Here is a 24,753-nt window from a genome sequence, read left to right as displayed (position 1 = left end):
TCCAGGGACTACATGCTTGAGGTCTGCTCTCTTGCCCCTCCCCTATTTATGTCTTTCAACCTGCCTGTGTTTCTGCACAGATTAGCCGATCTCTATGCAACTCTCTCAGATATTCTGGATCACGGGTTGTCAAACCAGTTTCTATCCACCCATGGAGCTTAGTGATCGGGATAAGGATCCCATGCATAGGGGCAAAACAAACACATCATCGGCTGCCATTTATTTAAGAAAAATAGATGTAAGGTCAACATTAGCATTACATTGGGATGACACAGCATGAAAAAGCTGATGTGCAAATTGAAAAAGAAAAATATATAATGTGCAAACAAAACGCCAAAGTATACAAAGGATAAATATGGGCACTAAAGAACCAGTGATGGCGAACAATGAAAAAATAATATAAATGAGTATGAATCGAGTCCTCAAACCAAATTGGAGGCATCTGCCCCATATTGGCTCTCAAGGCCCTAAGGCCTGGTTCACACTAGTGCGATTTCAGGTGTGACTATCCATAATGAAAAAAAAACGTTTTGCCTTTAGTTCTACTTTAACATTATTTCAATATTTATCATCACTTAGTCACCCAAGTAATGCTTTTAGGATATTTCAAGTCTAACTGAGATACAATTCCAGAGTTAAGAAGCACTGCTGGCTGCTGGTTATATTTGGTGTTGCAATGCTTTCAAAAATTATTATTAATTTATTATACAAAATTTATATAGCACCTACAGTTTATGCAGCACTTTACAAATAAAAATAAGAAAATACAGTTACAATACAATAACAAAAGGGTTAGGAGGGCCCTGCTCAGAAGAAGAGCATACAATCTAATAGGGTAGAGCAGATGGTACATAAGGTTGTAACTGTGGGGAAGGATCTGACAGAAGTGGTAAAAGATTAGTTGGAGGCATGATATGCTTCCTTGAAGAGATGAGTTTTCACGGATCGCCTCAAGGCAGCTAGATTAGGAGATAGCCGGACAGATTGAGGCAGAGAGTTCTGGAGGATCGGAGAGGTTGTGGTGAAATCCTGGAGATGAGCATGGGAGGGGAAGACAAGGGAGCTTGAGTTCAGGAGGTCTTGATAGGAGTGGAGAGAACGGTTTAGGTGATATTTGGAGACAAGATTGATGCTGTAGCTCGGGGCAGAGTTGTGAATGGCTTTGTATGTTATGGTAAGTATTTTTAATTTAATTCGCTGAGTGATCGGGAGCCAGTGGTAGGGATTGGCAAAGAGGGGTGGCAAACACTGAGCGGTTGGTAAGGTAAATGAGTCTGGCAGCAGCATTCATGATAGACTGAAGAGGGGATAGCCTATGGAGAAGTAGGTCTATGAGAAGGGAGTTGCAATTGTCAAGGCGAGAGATAACAAGGGAGTAAATGAGTAGCTTGGTGGTTAAAAAGAGGCATATTTTAGAGATGTTACGGAGGTAATGTCTGCAAGCTTTTGACAACGATTGGATTCGGGGCTGAAAGATCAGGTCAGAGTCTAGGATTACAGCTAGTACTCTGGCATGAGGGGAGGGATTGATGGTTGCATTATTGATTTTGATGGAAAAGTCATAGAGAGGGGCACGGATGGGGGAAAAATGATCAGCTCGGTTTTAGAGTGATTTAGTTTAAGGAAGTGGTGCGACACCAATGTTGATATGTCAGTTAGTAAGTTAGTAATGCGAGAGGAGACTGAAGGAGCGAGGTGAGGACGGAGTAGACAGATAGATTTGGGTGTCATCTGCGTATAGATGGTATTGGAAGCCATGGGCAGTTATTAAGTGACCAAGGGAGGAGGTGTAGATAGAGAAGAGAAGGGTTCCAGGAACAGAGCTTTGGGGGAACCCCACAGAAAAGGGGAAAGGAGAGAAGGAGACAGAGTTGTAGGTAACACTGAAGGAGCGCTGTGATAGGTAGGAGGAAAACTAGGATAGAAAAATTCAATAGTTTTATAAGAAAAATTATTTTGAATTGATTAGTCTGCATTCTATCAACTACTCACAACTTATTGCTTTCATTTCCCTGGTTCCAAACACTGCTCTGCTTCTGAATGTTGCTGATGGGTATGTGACACGGCAATATCCAGTGTAAATGTAATGCAGACATTAAACTTGTGGCTTTGTTTAAAGTATTGTGAGGCCTAAAAGGATTCTCCATGATGTCCATATGTATACCTACATTGTTTCTGTAAAGTCCTTCTTATCAGCATGGAACCTTGCAAGATCCAAATATTGAATTTCAGAAAGTCAGTATTTATATAGGCTTAGACAGACCACCCAATGTGACAAATCCTGGCTGATAAGCTACATAGGCACTGAATGCTGCATTGTGGGATAGAGAAAGGACACTTACAAGGGCTTTACAGATTTACTGCAGGTAGGCACCTTATGTGGCATATAAATTAGTCTCTTGATTAAGGTAAATATTCTAAAATTCACAGGTCTACTTTAATTTGGAAATTGACAACGGTAGACAAAAAATATAATTTATATAATGAGTGAAGTGTTGTTAATCCAAGTGCTAATTTTTTGAGGGACAGATTCCCTTTAAAGTGACTCTTTCGCTAAAATCAAAAATGCATTTAAAAAAGGGCTCCCTGCCAAGAAGACACTTTGCTGCTTGGGCTACTGATCTCTGCTGTGAAGAATATAATCCGCCACCCAAGGAATCTTTGAAATTCAACTATTCTGTGAGTGTAGGAATTATGATTCCCCAAAGTGAACTGTGGTTCTGCTGGCCCCTACCTCATGTAGTTTGCTGAGAAGAACCCCCAAACACATCAGGGGACTGAAAATCCTACACTCCCAGAAATGTTGGATTTTGTGTCCTGTAATGATGTAGGGGCTGAAGGGTGGAACCATAGCACAGAGTGGGAACAGAGCAATCCTACTCCTAGAAATGTTGAATTCTGTGTCCTGTAGTGATGTAGGGGTTGGCAGGAGGAACCATAGCACCGAACAGGGGCACAGAATCCCACACTCCCCAAAGTGTCAGATTTTTTTGTCTTTTAGTAATATAGGGGCCAGTGTGAGGAACCAAAGCACACACCAATAGACCTGGAATCATACACTCTCAGAAGTGTCGGATTCTCAAAATGTTCTATTGTAGTTTATTTTCAGTACAGCAGACAAGCAGGCAGCAGTGCGATGTGCATTATGGGGCTGATTTACTAAAGGACTGTGCACTTTTACAAGTGCAGTTACACTCTGAAAGTGTAGTTGCTCCAGCGCTTAGTAAATGAGGTAAAGCTTCACTTTACAAAGAATACCCAATCACATGCAAGAAAAATTAAAAGAAACAGCATTTTTGCTTGCACATGATTGGACGATAGAAGTCAGCGGAGCTCTCCCTCATTTACTTAGCTCTGGAGCAATTGCACTTGCAGAGTGCAACTGCACTGGTAAAAGTCTTGATATTTTATTAAACATATAGCAAACATAAAAAAATCGTTTTTTTTCCCCACGGCCTGGCAGACGTACAGTATCTCACAAAAGTGAGTACACCCCTCACATTTTTGTAAATATTTTATTATATCTTTTCATGTGACAACACTGAAGAAATTACACTTTGCTACAATGTAAAGTAGTGAGTGTACAGCTTGTATAACAGTGTAAATTTGCTGTCCCCTCAAATAACTCAACACACAGCCATTAATGTCTTAACCGCTGGCAACAAAAGTGAATACACCCCTAAGTGAATATTTCCAAATTGGGCCCAAAGTGTCAATATTTTGTGTGGCCAACATTATTTTCCAGCACTGCCTTAACCCTCTTGGACATGGAGTTCACCAGAGCTTGACAGGTTGCCACCGGAGTCCTCTTCCACTCCCTGACAATATCACAGAGCTGGTGGATGTTAGAGACCTTGCGCTCCTCCACCTTCCATTTGAGGATGCCCCACAGATGCTCTATAGGTTTTAGGTCTGGAGACATGCTTGGCCAGTTCATGACTTTTACCCTCAGCTTCTTTAGCAAGTCAGTGGTTGACTTGGAGGTGTGTTTGGGGTCATTATCATGTTGGAATACTGCCCTGCGGCCCAGTCTCTGAAGGGAGGGAATCATGCTCTGCTTCAGTATGTCACAGTACATGTTGGCATTCATGGTTCCCTCAAAGAACTGTAGCTCCCCAGTGCTGGCAGCACTAATGACCCTCCCACCACCATGCAAGACACACTTGTCTTTGTACTCCTCACCTGGTTTCCACCACACACGCTTGCCACCATCTGAACCAAATAAGTTTATCTTGGTCTCATCAGACCACAGGACATGATTCCAGTAATCCATGTCCTTAGTCTGCTTGTCTTTAGCAAACTGTTTGTGGGCTTTCTTGTGCATCATCTTTAGAAGAGGCTTCCTTCTGGGACGACAGCCATGCAGACCAATTTGATGCAGTGTGCGGCGTATGGTCTGATCACTGACAGGCTGACCCCCCACCCCTTCAACCTCTGCAGCAATGCTAGCAGCACTCATACGTCTATTTCCCAAAGACAACCTCTGGATATGATGCTGAGCATGTGCACTTAACTTCTTTGGTCAACCTTGGCGAGGCCTTTTTTGAGTGGAACCTGTCCTGTAAAACCGCTGTATGGTCTTGGCCACCATGCTGCAGCTCAGTTTCAGGGTCTTGGCAATCTTATTTTAGCCTAGGCCATCTTTATGTAGAGAAACAATTCTTTTTTTCAGATCCTCAGAGAGTTCTTTGCCATGAGGTGCCATGTTGAACTTCCAGTGACCAGTATTAGAGAGTGAGAGCGATAACACCAAATGTAACACACTTGCTCCCCATTCACACCTGAGACCTTGTAACACAAATAAATCACATGACACCAGGAGGGAAAATGGCTATTTCAATTAGGGGTGACATTTTCAATTAGGGGTGTACTCACTTTTGTTGCCACCGGTTTAGACATTAATGGCTGTGTGTTGAGTTACTTATTTTGAGGGGACAGCAAATTTACACTGTTATACAAGCTGTACACTCACTACTTTACATTGTAGCAAAGTGTAATTTCTTCAGTGTTGTCGCATGAAAAGATAAAATATTTACAAAAATGTGAGGGGTGTACTCACCAAGTTTGAATATGAGCATGATAACAGTAACTTGTAGTACGATCTGAGGTCCTGATGAAATGGGATTCCCAGCAAAACGCGTCAACCTCATAGACAGATCTCAAGGCCATAAAATAAACAACTTTGGATGGCTAATTTATGTGTATGATTTTAAACTATTTTCTTAATGTTTACTGTATATTTAAATAAATGTCAAAATGTTATACATAAAAATACTGTATTATAAGGAGGTAGATATAGATAAAGCCCCATACCCTTTATATTTTTCATATATTTCTAAAAGGCATGATACCTCCAAAGGATAAGATTTTTGAAAAATACTCGACCTCCACTCCACCTACAAAATACTATTTACCTTTAGTAAATCAACCCCCTAAGTGTCTTCTTTGCAGAAAGCCCTTTTTTGTGCATTTTTATTTTAGCCACAGAATCACTTTAAGCCATCCTTGCTCTAGAGAGAGAGAGAGGACATTCAAAGTTTTATTTTCAAAATAATTAATTTCGTCCTCCAAACTGCTGGCTAAGTTAATGTTTTGGTGGTTCCCTTATTTTGTCTGCTTATGCAGCAGCAGAAAATAATTTCAGTTGTGGTATTTTTGGGAATTCCGATGTTATGGAGTGCTGCCATACCCTTTACCAAAATATAACTTCTACTGAATTTAAAACTGATCGATTCCATGATCAGGTGCCAGAATCACGCTTTCCTAAGATCACATTTCCCAGTGTTTAACAACAACAACATGTCAGCATTATGTGAATTTAATAGACAACAAAGCCTTTCCATGTTCAGTAATATGCGCGCCCCAGCACTTGTACAAGTGGTATGTCCTGAAATGTCATTTCTAACCACTAGCAGCAGAGCCCTCGCTGCAGACTTCATGTTTTGGAACACATGAAACCATTTTATTGTGGTTTGCTCAAAAATCGAACATTAGGCCGTGCAAGCAGGTCGCAACAAAGAGGAAAAAAACAAATGTTCCATTCAGATAATAAAACATGAATACATTTATTTCATTTATATATGCTTCGATTTTTTTTTTAAGGAACCAGTAGAATTTATATTATATTAATGTAAGTTACATTATTTAAAGGAGCCATTTAATAATTTACATTTGTGTAACCTAAAATGTAATTCTAGGATTTTCGTTTCTTTTTTTTTAATCAGATATTTTTTTTACTGAGAATTTCCAGAGCAGCAAAACAATAGTATAAAGCTTTAGGTGCATGAAATGTATCAAAGTATCAGCATTGAACATTATAATGTTCTGGGTACGAGGTGTAGTATTAGCTCAATACATTCTGAGGAGCTTTCACAAGGAGACGTATCTACAGGGCCAGTGCAAGGATTTTTGTCTACTCAGACGAAGATGCATTTTGACGCCCCCCACTGCCCTCCCGCCACCCCTCCCCCTAGCTTCCTCCCACCACCCCCTCCACAACAGCAGTCCTGGAACCATTTTTTACATTTTTTGATAGCAGACACCCTACAGAATAAAATATGTATTACCTAATTTTTTGGGTAAAATTTAAAAGATGAGGTTGTGCCGAGTAGAATAGATACCCATGTCAAACCTTAACCACTTAAGGACCGGAAGGTTTTACCCCCTAATGACCAGGCCATTTTTTGCGATACAGCACTGTGTTACTTTAAAGCCCCGTACACACGTACCGATTGTCGGCCGAACGATCGGCCGTCTTTTGTCCGGTGCTGTTTTGTTGGTTGAAAAGTGCTCAAGACTGCACACGAATTTTGTCGGCCAACAACAACCAACTGCAGAAGTGATGTCATGTTCTGGTCTACTTTCCGTGTGTTTTTTCTTCACTGAGCATGCCCAGTCTTGATCATCACATTTTTGTCGGCCGAAATCTGTACTGACTGACGAACAATCGGCCGTTCTTTGTTGGCCAACAAAAATTTTAAAGCCTGCACACCAGATTTTGTTCGGCCAAAAAGTCGCAGTCGGTTGTCGGAAGCATCATACTAACAAGCCGACAATCGGCCGATCGGACGTTGGCCGAATATTTACGGCCGACAATCGGTACGTGTGTATGGGCCTTAACTGACAATTGTGCGGTCATGCGACGCTGTACCCAAATAAAATTGATGTCCTTTTTTCCCACAAATAGAGCTTTCTTTTGGTGGTATTTGATCACATCTGTGGTTTTTATTTTTTGCGCTAGAGAGACAATTCTAAAAAAAAAAAAAAAACTATATTTTTTACTTTCTGCTATAAAACATTCCTAATTAAAAAAATCGAATTTTTTTCATCAATTTAGGCTAATATGTATTCTGCCACATATTTTTGGTAAAAAATCCCAATAAGTGTATATTGAGGGGTTTGCGTAAAAGTTATCGCATCTACAAACTAGGGGATAGATTTATGTCATTTTTATTTGTTTTATTATTTTTTTTTTACTAGTAATGGCGGCGATTAGTGGTTTTTATCGGGACTGCGACATTGCGGTGGACAGATTGGACACCTAACTGACACTTTTGACTCTTTTGTAGCACTTACTGCAGTAATAAGTGCTAAGAATATGCACTGTTACTGTACTAATGACACTGGCAGAGAAGGGGTTAACACCAGGGACGATCAAAGGGTTAAATGTGCTCCTAGAGAGTGCTTTCTAACTGTATAGGGAATCGACTCACTGGATGAACACGGAGACCTGTTTTCCTAAATAGGTGAAACACAGGGTCCCTGTGTTCATCTCTGACAGAACAGCAGTCTGCCTTGTTTACATAGGCAGACTGCTATTCTGTCTCCATGGGGAGCGATCGCTCCCCATCGTGTCTGTCGGACCCACTAATTGGCTCCCCCTCTGGCCAATCAGTGCATGTGCGTGCCTTCGGCGGCCCCCACTATCTATTACACTAAGCGAGGTACAGGTACACTGTTTCGCATAATAGAACTGACCTGCCATAGTAAAACTACAGCAGCTGGTTGGCAAGTGGTTAAAATAGTGTGTGTGTGCCCGCAACACTTTAAAAGCCCCTGCAGGTCATCAGTTTAGAGTTGCTCTCACTCTGGCGTGTGCGCTGATATACAGTATACCATGTGTAGAACAATTGTCGTTTTCATATGTCAGTGTTGATAAAAGTCCAGAGTCAAGTTTGGCAACTTTAAGCCCAATGTCGATCTTCCTTGTGGAGCTGCATTTGTATCCCGATTCTAAGTGGTTCCATATGTTCAATTTCACTCAAGATTGTTGCAAAAGAACATTCCTATGGTGTGCGACAAATCTGTCTCTGGACAAGGCGATTCTGTTACATCCTTGTAGCAAGATGCCTCTGCCATGGTGGCTTCTGGCACCAGTTTCTCATTTGCTGGCTTTATCCAGCCTGGCTATTGAAATCTAGGTTCTGGGAGACAAGGATATTTTGCAGGGAAGTAAACCTGACCATGCTAAAAGTGCTTTAATCTACTTTCCATAGTGGACATTCACCTTGTGCCTTTTTAGTGGACTATATGCTTTATTAACTTTGGTTAGGGGTAGAGCAACATTTAGCTCTTAGTACTATAAATGGTCAAGTGTCCGCTCTGTCTGTTCTTTTTCAACACACTTTTGATCATCATTGATTGATTTGTATCTATATACAAGGGGTTACACACATTGCTCTACCATTATGCCTCCATTTGAACCATGGGATCCAAATCTAGTTTTTTTGCTGCTACAAAGCCCCCTTCTGGATCCTACTTATGGATCGACCGAGATAGATGTCCAATAGGAAGAAATGCGTCAGAGAGGAGGCGTTACCGTCACGAATGACTGCTCGTGGTCCGTGCTGCAGCCGGGCACGAGCGCAATCGTAGAAATTCCGAAACAATACACGTACTATGCTGATTTGAAATGCAACAACTGTAAGTGCAACACTGTTCTTTAATAAATTTTTATAGAAGGTATCACACTATTGCGACTTTATTTCTCATACCCCATGCTCGGAGGTTACTGGCCCATTGGTCATAGACCCACCCAGCTGCAGGTCAAGAGTGAAGGAGCCATTAGTGAATATTAGTGGAATCACAAGCGTTTTCCATCTGCTGTTGAAAAAGGCACCCTGGTGTAGGCAGTATACGGAGGAGGTGGAAGGGGATTTTAATCCATCTACATGTGCCTTTTATCTGCTATCTGGTAAGGACCATTTTGGGTGGTTCACGTGGAGTTTGGAAGCACTTATGTTTTGCAGTGATCAACATATATGTTAATTTGTGCACACCTTAATTTTCTGTCTGGTAAGGAGGAATTTCACCTGGTGGTGGGTGTTTATCACACTGAAGTTGAAGACATTTTTATGCTGTTGAGCACCAATTTGATTTTTATCATTTATGGACACTTATGATTGATGTTATGGACTTTTATAAACACACCATTCACTTGCTATCCATTTTTGCTTGTTTGCAACTTATGTTTGGATACTTAATATTGTTTTAGCGCACCTATTACTTTTCACAACTTAATGAGAATATTGTGTTGCCTTCCCTGTGTCCAGCACCAGTTCACCCCAATGAGGTTTCTGTACATTGTCTGGATATGGTGAGGGCCTTTATCTTTCTGATACTGCTTCCTTTAGGTAGACTGATCCCATTTGTCATTCCAGACGGTCCTAAAATGAGTTCTCCAGTTACCTGATCTTTTTTTTTTTTTCTAAATTAATTTGACGGGCTATTGTGCAGGCCTATGAGTTGCATGATAAAGTGCCTCCTGTTCCCATTAAAGCTCACAAAACTAGGGAAGTGAGTAACTCTTAGCTTTTCCTAATCATGCCTCTGTGCCTTGAATCCTTGAATCTAGCTGTCATCTGGTCTTCTGTACATGCTTTTGGATATCCCTAGGTTGTTTACTACTAAGCTGTACCCCTCAATACACCTTAAAGAAGATTTTCTGTTTCACTGTAAAATTATTTTCTCTGAGTCCATTGGGGCACACAACTTCCTTTCCTCCTATGCTGTTGTTCTCCATTGGACTGCTTGCTACAACTGAGCAGTATTGGTGGGATAAGGGTTGTAGTCCCTAGGGGTGGCCTCCAGGTTTTACCAATCTAATTTAAAGTGGAGTTCCACCCAAAAGTGGAACTTCCGCTCATTTGCTTCTCCCCCCCCTCCGGTGCCACATTTGGCACCTTTCAGGGGGGAGGGGGGAACGGGTACCTGTTTTTTGACAGGTACCCTTCCCCACTTCCGGGAGACGGCACCGCGGTGCTGTCCCTCTGAAGTTTGGCCCCCCTCCTCCTTCCCCTGCCGAACCAATCCGAATGTGCAGAGTGCTTCGCGCATGTGCATTAGGGATCAGGCTTCACTGCCAGGTTCCCTCACCGGCAATGGAAACATTGGCTGCGGTGCCGACATTGCTGGACTCCAGGACAGGTAAGTGTCCTATTATTAAAAGTCAGCAGCTACAGTATGTGTAGCTGCTGACTTTTAAGTTTTGAAGGGGGAGAGGGGAGGCTGGAACACCGCTTTAAGTTGTCATCAATTTCAATGTAGCAAAAGATGACTTCCAATTGGCTGTTCTGGATAACTGTATTTGCAGAGTGCTCTGCCTTCCATGAAGGCCACATTGCTTAGAAGACTTCCACATTTATTAGAACATGCCGTAAATAAAGGTAGTGCCATTCACAGTTCCTCCAAGTTTTTTGATACTGTATGACAAGCATTAGTGTTTAATAGCTAGAAAAAGAATGAAACATTTAACCGCAGCTTTGAACGGTTTCCTTTACTGGGAACAGCTTATTGGACAGCACATAATATAAATAGATGATGGCCACCTGGTTTAGATCTTTTGTGGTGTTCGTATGCAAATGTACCAGCAAAATGATATTTTCCCATAATGCTTCTCCAAGTTTCTTTATTTTCTCCTGTCGTTTTGCACATAGGAAATGTAAAACGTGTGTTCATTCTGCAGTTTGTCAGCACTTTGTACAGTGTTGGTCTAACTCTAATAACTAAATCACTGTATGTTTTTACTGTGGGGCTACGAGAGGATTGGGAAACAATATAATTTGAATAAGCCATGGATATCTGCCTATGTTTTCCATCTAAAGCGCTAATGAGGGGATAGTAATAGCATCTGGATCTACGTATTGTCTGCCACTGTGAAGGACGGAGCTTGGAGATTTTCTGGCCCACTGCACAAGGGGTTAGGGGATTATAGTGTAAGTCCAGACAAAACTTTTTTTTATGTTATGAGTAGAATGGGGTTTTCTATAGCCAATCAGAAATATACTTAGAGTTAGAAAGTGATTGGCAATGTATAATAATACAGTGAGAAAGTGAAAGGAAGTTGCTCAGCAGGAAGTACAAGCCAAACAATTATTTACAAGGGATTAAAGAGACTTTGTCATTTTGCCATTCATCCATTTATTCAGCCCACTTATACTCTCCTTCCCTGCTGCTCCATTGCTCAGCAGTCCTAACACTGTGTAAGCAGCATGTCTGATGGAGTTTAGGGTTGATGATGTCATCCCCTCCTCAACTGACAACTTTCAGGCCAAGTCAATGTCCACTCAGGCCTTAGCACTTCATAGTAGGAGAAGGTCACATGCTTCCCCATACCCAGAAGCATTAGGTATTTCCAAACTAAATGGCAAACAGGACATAAGCTTTTTAAAATGTGTAATCACTATAACATAAACATCAATGTCATTTCATAAGTAATTTTAAAGTAACAATGTTTACTTCATATCTTATTATTATTATTCTCATGGCTCTTTAAAGCAGAACTTTACCTATAACAACTTAATATAAATTAATGTTCTTTAGCAAGGGACATGCTTTCTACAATAATTAAATATGCTGCCAAAATTAGTGGGTGCTGTAAATTATTTCCAGCATTGTTCCTGTTTCTTCTTGCTGGAGGTTGCCATTTTGATGAAGCCCAGAGCCCCTAAGCATCAGTAAATCTTTAGGCTGCAGATCGGCTCCTACATTTTCCGCACAGTGCCTAAAAAATAGAGAGCAACTGAGCATGTGCTGAGCAGGGGGAGACAGTGTTACTGGATTTTAACACCTTCCCACCCACACTAAAGCCGAACGACAGCTACAGTGTGGGCTTACTTTGCTGGGAGGGCATCCATGGACGTCCTCCAGTGATCACGCTCGTGATCCTTCAGACTCAGCTGATCACAGATCAGGGTAAAGGGCCAATCACAGTGGCCATTGCTCACAGATGATCATGGATGTAAACACAAGCCAGTTATCGGCTTTCCTTTCCTCACACTGACAGCGTGAGGAAGGGAGAAGAGAGCCAATAACTGCCTTGTGTTAAAGGGACATTTACATTGATAATCAGGGCACTGATTATTAGTGTCTTGATTATCAGTGCAGTCCCAACAGTGCCCACCAGTGCTGCCAATCAGTGCACATCAGTGCTGCCAATCAGTGCCCACCAGTGCCTTCTCATCAGTGTCACCTATCAGTGCTGCCTACCAGTGCCTATAAGTGCTTATCAGTGCCATCTATCATTGCCCATCAGTGCCCATCACTGCCTCCTATTAGTGTCACCTATCAGAGCCCATCAGTGCTACCTTTCAGTGCCCATTAGTGCCACCTATCAGTGCAGCCTCATCAGTTCCTCCTCATCAGTGCCCATCAGCGCCGTCTCATCAGTGCTGCCTCATCAGTGCCCATCAGTGCAGCCTATCAGTGCCCATTAGTGCAGACTCATCAACACACATCAGTATAATAGAAAAATTACCTGTTTGCAACATTTTACAACAAACTATAAAAAAGGTTTGTTTGTTTTTTCAAAACTTTTGTTCTTTTTTTGTTTGTTAAGCAAAAAATAGAAAACCCAGTGTTGTTTAATTACTACTAAAAGAAAAACTGTATTTGTGTGAAAAAAATGAAAAACATGTCATATAGGTACAGTGGTTCATGACTGCGCAATTGTCATTCAAAGTGTGACAGCGCTGAAAGCTGAAAATTGGCCTGTGCAGGAAGAGGGGAAAAGTGTCCAAAGGGGCCAGGATGAAGTTATCCAACAGGACCACTTTAATGTAGAAATGTTCCCTGCAGTCAGGTCCTATTCACATCCAAATAGATATGAGAGCACAGAGACCGCTCTGGTGTTAAAATGTCCTCACAATCAGAAGGGTGCAGGTTAGGTCCGTAGTCCCGACAGCTGTACAATTAGAAGAAGGCAACCGCACACCAACTTGAGAGTGATAGTAAATGATAAAAACCTTTTATTGAAAATCCATAAAATCCAAAACGACAAACCAGGGACAGGAGGGTAAAAAACAGTTGATGCGTTTCACGAAACTATGTTCGCTTAGTCATAACCGGCCTGGCAGGAAGAAGGGAAAAGTGTCCAAAAGGGGCCAGCATGAAGTTATCCAACAGGACCACTTTAATGTAGAAATGTTCCCTGCAGTCAGGTCCTATTCACATCACTGAACTTCCAGCATTGTGGGAAATATTTTCCCAGCTCTAACAGGTTCCTATGGCTTGAATGCCCCTTTTTGTCTTATCCACTATTCAGAGAAGTCATTGTGATGTGTTCAAAGAATGCAAAATGTTTTGTGAATGGAGGTGAGGAAGATGAATGACAGGATCCTCTCCCCCAAAACCAATACAAGAACTTTTCTGAATGGAGGAGAGGGCAGAAAGGGACGGGCAGCCTTTGGGTCTTGTTAGAATTAAGGAAATTGAAGTGGAAGTTAAGCCTAAAACGAACTATCTCTAAAATTACTCGCAGCCACATTCTAAGACTAATCTCTCTAACCCTGTAAAGAAAAATTGTTATACATACCATTTCTGAAGCTGATCCGGTCACCAGCGGCAGATGCTGTCTACAGGAGACAGCCAACAATGGCTGGGAAATGCCTGGGAAGTGACGTCACCCATAGAGTTACAATGGGGCTTCTGTTGTCGGCTGCCTCTCCTGCATACTCCCACACACAGAAGCGTCCACTGACAGCTCAGTGTGGGACCGAATCGGAGCGGCTTCAGAAGAGGTATGTATAGCGATTTCTTCTTTACAGGGTTAGATAGGTTAGTCTTAGAATGTGGCTGCCAGTAGATTTAGAGTAAAGCCCTGTACACACGCACCGATTGTCGGCCGAACGATCGGCCGTCTTTTGTCCAGGGCTGTCGTGTTGGTTGAAAAGTGCTCAAGACTGCACACAAATTTTGTCGGCCAACAACAACCAACTTCAGAAGTGATGTCATGTGATGGTTAACTTTCCTTGTGTTTTTCTTCTCTGAGCATGCCCAGTCTTGCTCATCTGGCTTTTGTCGGCCGAAATCTGTACTGACTGACGAACAATCGGCCGTTCTTTGTTGGCCAACAAAAATTTTATAGCCTGCACATCAGATTTTGTTCGGCCGAAAAGTCGCAGTCTTATCATACTAACAAGCCGACAATCGGCCGATCGGACGTTGGCCGAATATTTACGGCCGACAATCGGTACGTGTGTACGGGCCTTTAGTTTTAAGCTGAACTTCTAAATCAACTGCTACAGTGCCAGACATTCAGGGATGGGAAGGGGAACATTTCTGCACTAGGAAGCAATCAGCAGGATGTGTGATACACTTCATTAGAGGTAAGTAATGTTACTGAACCTATATTCTAGAAATATAAAGTAAACTTTAGCTTTAAAGCCCAACTCTAATAAATGTAATGAGATCCAAAAAATAAATTAAAAATGGTGAAAATAAGCATTTTATTTTAAAAAGCAGTGCTTTATCAAACTGTAAAAAAATAAAAAATTCAATTAGGAGGTTTACATCTACTTTAAATTGGACCTTTAATAAAGAAATGTTATTGACTAAAGGGGGATAAACTTGCAACCTTGTGAGAGCCTCAGATACAACGTTTGCACAAAGAGGGTAAGAGGATACATATCAGGACAATGATTGATCATTATTTTTAACACGTGTAGACTGATAGTTTGACGTCCTTACAAAAAAACTTTGCACCTTTTCTGGTTGCAAAGAGTACAATAAAGATTTTCCTTTTTATATTTTATCACTGTGTTGGTGGGAACAGCTTGCTCATGTGTTTGCAAGAAAATAAAAAAATAAAAAATTGAATCCGCAACAATGAAACTTATGGAAATAAGATTAACAATAAAGTAAACCCAAAAGTGTTTTAGGCTTCCTAGAATTGACAGCGGTCCAATTTTTTTTTTTTTTTTATTTCTCTTTAAGTAAACCGAGTTTTGTGTAGAGCAAAGCATGAAGAATACCTGTAATTAAAATGGCTATCACATGGTTAGTCATCATCTAGCAGGTCTCAGAGCGACCACTCCCTTAACTTTCCAGTTTCTGAGACCTAAAATTGCTTAAATGTTCTTAATGTTCCACTCATTTGGTGTCCAGACAAAAGAACGGTTAGCTTTCCTATTCTAATCATCTCAGGGATCTGTCTGTGGGTGTATCTCCAGATTCTTTTCCTGGCTGCTCATTCATCGTTTCCTTAGATCCTCAGAGAGACCTTTTTTACGTCTACTGCACAAAAATGTACACAACAGTCATATGTCCTTTTCACTATGCTGAAATGAAAACATCTGAGTTTATGTCATAAAATAAATGCATTTATTGCAAAAGAAAAGGAGTCCTTGTTTCCCAAACCAACCAGGAAATCTCCCAACATTTTTAAACCTGTTAAAGGATAATGGTAGTTGATAGCCGATTGGTTGCTAAAAAAAAAAAGAAAAAACTTCCACAGAATAGCTGTTTTGGAGCCTGTTTCTAGCCATGTTCCCCCATTCCTCTTTACTCAAAATGTATTACAATGATCTACTGTATTTTCTGGCGTATAAGACTATTTGAACCTCAAAAAAATCCCCCAAAAATGGGAGGTAGTCTTATACGCCGAGTATAACCTAAGTATAAGTATTACCGGTAGATGTAATCTCTCAAGACGCTGGCCGTGTGGGAATCCTGTACCGGTATACCGAATGTACCGTACCTTCGGCTACATACAGTGTACCGCGCTGAGCCAATTACAGTACATACGGTATACCGGTACAGGATTCCCGCACAGCCAGCATCTTGAGATTACATCTACTGGTAATACTTAGGGTACCTTGGAGATATTATGAGAGATTACATGTATTACAGTCTTAGGGTACCTTGGAGATCTATGAGAAATCTGATGTTTTTTAATGGTATTGCCTTGCTTCGGAAGGGAGGTAGTCTTATACTGCGAGTATAGCCCAAAACCTATGTTTTAACTTATAAATTAGGGGGGTCGTCTTATACGCCCAGTCGTCTTATACGCCCAGTCGTCTTATACGCCGGAAAATACGGTAGTTTTGAATCCTTGCCTCATTGAGCTTTCCTTTGGATCTCTCCCAACTTGGTGAGCAATACTATAATGTAATAGTTGGCCATCTATGTTGGTAAGGCTATCTATGATCTCTGGATGCACCTTCATATCATTGGTCATTTTAATGATCTTAGAGATCCTTACTACAGCTTTAGGTCAGGTGTGGACAAATAGCATCAAGGTTCCAGAAAACAACACCATAGAAATAAATTCAAGTTGGACTTTAAATTTGCCTCTAATAGTCAACAGCCAAAGATTTTTTTTTTTTTAAGTTTTTACATATTGTTTACTACAAAAAAGTTTAAAACGTGTCCTACAATACAATGTACACTTATGTTAAAATTACATTGTGCATATTAAGAAGTCACATCATCAACATAAACATCAACATCAACCTATTCACCACATGTTGTTAGAAAATATAAATGAGATTGAAGTATGTTAGTTTCTTTGGACCTCCTTTTAGACCTCCAATATCTCCACATGAACACAAATTACCATTTATTACTCAAAAAACACACAATACACATCAAAATCCTAAATAATATATATAAAAAGTATAATTAAAAGTAATACTGGTACTCTATCCTCCAAGGGAAGGAAGAAAAGGAGAAAAAAAAGTGAAAGATGCATACAAAATAAAAATGAAACAAAACAAAATAAAACTGGCTGAAATGAACAGGACAAAGCAAAGCAAAGCAAAACAAGTCCAATAAGATAAAACAGCACATGACAAAACAACGCAAAACAAATTGACACACAAGGGAAAATAGCACATGGCAGAGAAAAACATCACACAATAAAACAAATCGACATAAGGCCCCTTTCACACTTGTGCAATCTGAAAGTTGCACGACTTTGTCACGATTTTTGCCGCAATTGTTCTGCGACTTTGATGCAATTTTGCCGCGACTTTGATGGAATTGAAGCGATGCTGTGTAGCCTTGAGGTCTATGGACCTCAAGTTGCATCAAAGCCGGACCATGTAGTGCAGGGGCTACTTTGAAGTCACTGCCACTTGAAGTTGCACAGATATGAACGGTACTCATTGGAAATCATGGGATACGACTTGTAATGCGACTGATAACGACTTGTAATGCGACTTTGCAGTTCCAAGACGCAGGACAATTCGCACAAGTGTTAAAGGGGCCTAAAATGAAACCGAACAAAATGAAAGAAAACAATGACAAAACAAAACAAAATCAACCAAAACAAGACAAAATGAAACAGAAAAGGTTCCAGACAAGTAATAAAAAGAGCAATGATTGAGTGGAAGGAACCCAGCTGATGATCAGGATAAGAACAGACAAGCTGAGTACAAATATAGTCCAAACAATACAAAGGAACAATCTAAACCATGAACAGACCTATTGATCAAGCACAGATCTAAAGTTCTGGCCTCACTTTAAAGTCCATTAATGAGGGCAGATTCATGGCTGATTGTTATTATGACCTATATATGGGTATAACTTTGATCTTACAATGGGCATCCTGTCTTGTGAACCATGGATTGATCATATGGTTCCTCATACCACTAAGCTTTACTGTAATCTCTTGTGCCCCTATATATCAGTGGCTTTCTCTGACTTGGTAGATATTACTATGAACTTACTTGGGGTTCTACACAGATGCCCTAATTACATTATTTAACCACTTAAGCTCCGGAAGATTTTACCCCCTTCCTGACCAGGGCCTATTTTGTGATTCGGCACTGCGTGACTTTACCGGACAATTGCACGGTCGTGCGACGCTGTACCTAAACGAATTTGACGTCATTTTTTTCCCACAAACAGAGCTTTCTTTTGGTGGTATTTGATCACCTGTGCGATTTTTTGATCATGCGCTATAAACAAAAAAAGAGCGTCAATTTTGCAAAAATAACAATATTTTTCACATTTTTTTATTGGAAATTCCCCCCAAAAAAATGTAAAAATCATTAAATTTTTTAACATTTTCGGCCAATTTGTTTTATGCTACATATGTTTGGTGAAAAAAAATCGCAAAAAGCGTATTTTGATTGGTTTGCGCAAAAGTTATCGCGTTTACTAACAAAGGGAAAGATTTTTGTCATTTTTGTTGTTTTTTTTTTTAAAGAGTAATGGCGGCGATATGCAATTTTTTTTGCAGAACTGCGACATTGCGGCGGACAGATCGGACCCTTGACTGACATTTTTGACACTTTTGGGGTTACCAGTGACATTACTGCAGTAATCAGTGCTATACATATGCACTGTTACTGTAAAAATGGCACTGGCAGTGAAGGAGTTAACTGCATTGGAGAGGGAGGGGTTAAGTGTGTCCTAGGGGCGTGTTTCTAACTGTGATTGGCTGTGGCTACTAGTGTAAGAACAGAGATCAATGGTCCTACATAGTAGAACTGTCTGATCTCCATTCTTACACAGGGAAGAATGACAGGCAGCTTTGTTTACATTAGCCGCCTGCCTTTCTTCCGGTGTAACGGACGATCGCGAGTGCCCGGCGGACATCGGGTCCGCCAGGAACACCCGTGGGGGGTCCGTGACCGCGCGGGAGCGGGAGCACTCGCTCCCTAGAGCCTCACAGGCTAGCGACGTAGCCCTACGTCGCTTTGCCTGTGAGGGGCTGACTGCCGACATAAATAGTCGTACGGCGGTCGGCAAGCGGTTAAAGAAAACCTAAAGTCACCTAAAAAAAATATTGGTATGAAGAAACATGTGAACTACCATTTCTGAATTGTTTTTGAAAGTGTAACTATTTGGCTGCTGTCCTTTTCATTCTTTTACAGCATGGTTTGTCATTGACCCGAACAAGCATGTGCATTTGAGGTGATGATGTGCTTCACTGGCTGCCTTCTTGGTCCATATTTCTGTCATAGGAGGCTCCCTTTAACCTATAATTACCTCCTCCCTTCGGTTTAATATTATATAGAGTTATTTTAACAAAACAGAATGGGTCACGGCATACTGCAGAGAAACTGAACAGCATTACCCAAAATAACATTCTATAACATAATTAGGCTTAATGTAATTATGTCTAATTTAATGTGACTCTACAGCCACACCAACTCAATTGTCATTTCATTTGGCCTATTTCCTTCTGAATTCTTAATCTTTTTCAGTTATTTCCACATAGCTTTTTCATAAATTTCAGGTTTTAGTTTACCTCGGTGACTTATGCCTCTTCATAGATTTCCAAAATAACACAAGCGAGACCTCCTGTACACATGTAATCGAATTAGCCGGCTGAGCTCATGACACGCTGTGGTCACAGCATGTTCTGTTTAGGTAAGGTTGTGTAGTTTAGATTTCCCCACAAATGTTTTCATGACTTAAACTGTTTGTTAGTTGGAGACAGGCATATTTCAACCCTTAATGCCATCCCATGTACACTTCTCTTTGAAACAGCCGTCTTCCTTTTTCTGTAACCTCATAAATCCCTTTTGGCCACATGACCCTGCTAAAGATCAAGCAGGAGGCCAGCTTCCAAGCCTCAGCGAGCAGGTCGCTCTCTAAGGTCCAATAACACAAACTGAATGCGTATTAGACAGTCTCAGCATAACACTGTAAAATTTTTAATATAATAACACTCAAGCATGTAATTGCCATTGCTTAAGGCCTTATTAGTTGCTTTGATACTGTATGGGTGTGATTCAAAGGAACATTTTTCCAGGGTACCCGTGTGTTAGGAACATTAACTTTGCAACTAAAATGACATATTATGAGTTGTGTTTTATGCATTTTGAATACTAACGTAAAATAATGCTACAGTTGTCAGATTTCCCAAAATAAATGTAAAAATGGGGTGGCCCACTGTTTTTTCTTATGAATTTATGGCATTTATGTTGTGTTGACAATTTATGCAGCACTTTACATACTGTATTCACATCAATCGCTGCCCTCAATGAGCTCTCAAGGTCCCTACATCACATGCATAAATATACATAGTAGGGCCAATTTAGATAATTATTCTACCAGCAGGTATTTGGAGTGTGGGAGGAAACGGGAGTGTCTGGAGGAAACCCACACAAGCAAAGGGAAAACCTTTAAACTCTATGCAAGGAGTCCTGGTTGGGAAGCAAAATTAGGACCTAGTACTTGAAGGCAGGAGTGCTAAATAAGTGTAGTAAATTTAAAACAGCTCTAGCATTTCATGTGAAAAAGAATAAATAATTGTACGTGCAATAATATTATTAAATTAAACAAACATATATTGCAAAAAATGATAAGACAGTCCTTAATAGTGGTATATCCAGTAAAGTGCTCAAGTGCAGAAAACGATCATTCAAACGGTGCTCGGATGAGTGGCCAGACCCTCTAGGTTCCCTACTCACCACAGAAATGAGTCTCAAGCGCTTAATAAGATCCTTAGGACTTTGGCACTCGGGCTTTTAGTTGAGGATAATCCAAGATCAGAGATGCCTTGTAAGGGATCGCTCCGAAATAGACCTCCGTTAATCCCGGATATAAAACAGAAAGGACCAATATAGTGTAGTATGTTTTGGTTATTTAATTTCCCCAAAGCAAATAAAACATACTTACAATGTACATAGATAAAAACCGCAGTGAAAAAGAAACATTAATGGTGGTGGACGCCGCTGTTAGCGTGCGTTCCACTGACAATCCAGGAAGTGAACCGGAAGTGACGATCACAGGAGTGCTAAATCACTGTGCTGCCCTCAAGTTTTAACCCTAAATTAACCTGTACTTTACCCATGAATAAATAGTAGTAGTTAGACACCTGCTGGACTTGTTTTATAATGTTGAAGATATTTTGCCATTCATCAAACTAGCTATCTTAGCTCTGAGTTTCAGGAAATTACCCCAGCATTTATAGCCACCTGGAGGGCTTTCATTACTATCTATGAACTTCCAACAGTTCACACCTTCAGCAAAATGTTTAAACGATTAGCACATGTCCCAGACACAATGGCACCATGATGACTGCATTTTGGAAACATAAAGGACAGTTTTGCAAATTGTTACACCTACTGTGGTTGATTTACTAAAAGTGAAGAATGCAAAATTTGGTGCAGCTTTGCATTGTAGCCAATCAGCTTCTATTTTCAGCTTGCTTGATAAAGCTTTTTTAAAAAAAAAAAACCTGGAGGCTGATTGGTTTCTCTGCAGAACTGCACCAGATTTTGCACTCTCCAGTTTTAGAAATCAACCTCACTGTCATGTTCTTGGACAATCAGCATCTGCCTTGACACATTTCATGGTGACTGATTTACCCATCCGTCTATACTGGGGTATGCTACTGATACTCATTACAGCTAAGATAATGCCTTACCTTCTATTTTGGTGGACTACAACAGATCTGCTTTGGATTTGTGTTGCCTTAGTGCAACGGGGTACATCACAACGTCCTTCATCTACATTAACAACTACCTAGCGATGGAGCACACACTCACTTTAATGCATTCCTGCCCAGCTTAGGTTGGTCCCCTTAGACTTACCAAGTACTATGGACACTGGATCCTCCCCTGGGCAGCTCTTGAGAGTGACTAATACCTTAGTACCCATTGGGAGGCCCCAGGCTGGCAACGGGCCCTGAGAGCAGCCTCACCCAGCTCCTGTTCATTTCCAGAGGTCGTCCCCATCTTGAGGTTTGGAGAAAGTTAAGTTCAAACAACAGAGGCTTTTTAACTCTTTGCTGAACCATTTGATTTACATATTTAGTTCAGTCATCCCAGAGGTGACATCACATCCCTTCTAGGCTGCAAATTGTTAAAGAGAGCAGTAACAAGCAAAGAACAATATTGAGGAGCCCATACTATGTTATTCCATTTTTCTGCATCCCATCCAAAGTGATGTGAGTAAGCCCTTCACCTTCACCTCCCTGCATCCCCCTTAATGTACATTTCCCAGCAGCTAGAGCCTAAATGATTACATCTTTGTAAAGACCTGGTCCTTGCAACTCTTCCCAGATGGCCATCCACAGGTGGACTCCTGCCAGACTTTATATACAGAGATATCTTTCTTAAGATGCCCCACACTGACAGGGACAGGGCTAGCACTACCTCTATATCTATGGCCACACCTCACTTACCTCTCTGGGAGCCTTTAGTGGCTAACTGGGCAAATACACAGCATATCCTGATTAGAAGGGTCCCTAACCCTAACTATGGGGGCACCTGGTGGCCAGCTTGAGGAACCACACTGGGCAATCTTGTGTCCCTACCCTAGAGAAATAAAGCGCACTGCAACAGAAAGGTGTCAATTAGCCCTGCATATATGCAGCAAATATTTGCTGGTCTGTCAACCTTCGGTAAATCAACTTCTCATGCTCAATGCTGTTGAATTCCTGAAAAGGAACTGACCTGTCATTCACTCCAGTTTTCAGTATGATATTTATGGAAATCTGTTGGAAATATGTTATTTGTCCTTTCTTAGTTCCATTAGTAATTGCTTTTCATTACCATAGATAACTTTAGCAGTTAGGCTCCCCATGTTATAATTTTCTGGGTCAAAAAGAAAAATACTAATTTAGAGGAATTAAACCTCTGGAACATTTACTTGTGATTGGCTAGGGTCAGAGGTCTGTGTGACACAGAGGACTATTTTCTGTAACTGCCGTGAGGTCAGCTGGAGTTTAGGCAGGGGATGTACTGCAATAGCAGGTTTGTAGTTTTCCATTTAGTCTGGTCTTTTTTCAACTTTAGACAGGCATATCAAAAATAACACAAACTGCTTGGGAATTGAAGTCTTGAGGTCTTATAATAGTCTGCTGCAAGTGAGATAAAATGCAGCACCATACAAAACAGTTTTAAGTGGCCTACTGGGTTTGAGGCAAACTTTTTTATACTAGTTTTTGCTAGATTGGGAAAGAGTTTCAATTCCTGTCAGCTTTTTTTTTCAGCCTGGGGCCCCATTTGGGGTATTTTCCTGAACTTCCTGTCCCTGTGACACCAAAGAAAGTAATGGAGCAGGCATTGTCACTGGACAGTAATTAAAATGTTAGAAGTTCTCTCCCTTCCCTATTCTACTACAGGTGCACTTTTCTTTTCGTTTTATGTATTTCCCCATTGGGAAGATTTTCCATTACTTCCTGTCCTGACACAAACAATATTAAAGTAGGAAGGGCTTTAACCCTTACCACTTTATCAAAAAAAAAAAAAAAAATGGATGGACTTTAAATTACTTGCCATCTTCTTACACCTCTTGGATTGGCAGGATATACCTACAATGTCTGTCACCAAACACAATAATAATGTCACTATCTTGCTGTGTAACTAATTTGTTTATGCTTCATACTGCCTGCAACAGACAGATGACATCTAAACATCACTGGACTGGAGCTCAAATACTGATTTTTAATGATAAAAGCAGTGGCGGCTGGTCATACGGGCCGCCCCCCCTATCCATGCATCCGGTCCCCTAATCTATATGCGGGGCGCCGGATGCATGGAGTTCAATGGGGTTTTTTTTTTTTTTTTAGCCACGTGATTAGACCCAGAGGCTCTCACAGGCTAAAAAAAAGGGTGGGCTCGGGGCGCAGAGCAGTGCATCCCGAGCCCACCCATTGTGTGACAATAGCGAATGAAAATTCGCTATTGTCACACGGATCCTCCTCCTGGCCAATCAGGAAGCGGCTATTGAGACCCGTTTCCCGATTGTCCGAAAGGAGAAGCCATGCCATTGGGCATGGAAGAGGAGGGAGGAGACGCAGAAGACGGGGAAGAGGCCAAAGCTGCCGCCGCCTGCTGCTGCATCCAGGCAGGGTGAGTGAGTGGGGGGGGGGTTGTCCTCTCTGTCCTCTCCTCTCCTTTCCTCTCCTGTCTCCCTGTGATCCAGGGGGAAGGGATTGGTGTGGTCCGGGGGGGGGGGGGGGGTATAGTGCGGTCGGTCTGCCGCCCCCCCCCCCCGGCCCATGGAGCACCAGCCACCACTGGATAAAAGATAGATTGTCTTTGAAAAAAATTAGATACCTTTTTGTTTGTTGATACCTAGTGGCTGACACTCTTATAGTAATGGCAAAGAGTATGGTTATATCTGATTTTCATTGTATTGAGGTCCCTCAACAATTTGGGCAGTGAACTGGGCACTAAGTCTCAGGGATGGTTGAGGGGCCTCAATACTACTCCTAGACACCTGATCCAACTTAACAGATCCCTATAACATTTTGTTGTATATGACAGTAGTGTTCTATTGTATTTTGATGGAGTGTTTGAACCAAAAATTGTTAGCCAATTGGTAATTCATTTATTTTTTTTTAATTGAAATCAACAAAACCCTTAAAACAGAAAAATTTATACTGATAAATGTAAATTGTGACATGTCAAGAACTATTTATGCATACCTGTTAAGTTACTGAAAGGTCCACCTGTTTTTTTTTTTTTCTTTTTTCGCTATGTATATAAAATTAACTACAAAAGTAACATACTGGCATCGCTATTTTTATTACTATTTTTATTGTCATTATTTTATTACCTGCATTATTAT

General features: G+C 41.0%; 1 protein-coding gene across 1 annotated transcript in view; it reads left to right on the top strand.

Moving 5' to 3' along the window:
• The window catches only part of ODAD2 (outer dynein arm docking complex subunit 2), a 215,893-nt gene that overhangs the window by 68,308 nt on the left and 122,832 nt on the right, over positions 1–24,753 (top strand). The window lies entirely within an intron of this gene.

Source organism: Pelophylax lessonae (assembly GCF_965119305.1).
Source record: "Pelophylax lessonae genome assembly, chromosome: 5".
Classification (NCBI taxonomy): domain Eukaryota; kingdom Metazoa; phylum Chordata; class Amphibia; order Anura; family Ranidae; genus Pelophylax; species Pelophylax lessonae.
The sequence above is the reverse complement of the archived record's forward strand: the minus strand, read 5'-3'. Positions and strand labels throughout refer to the sequence as shown.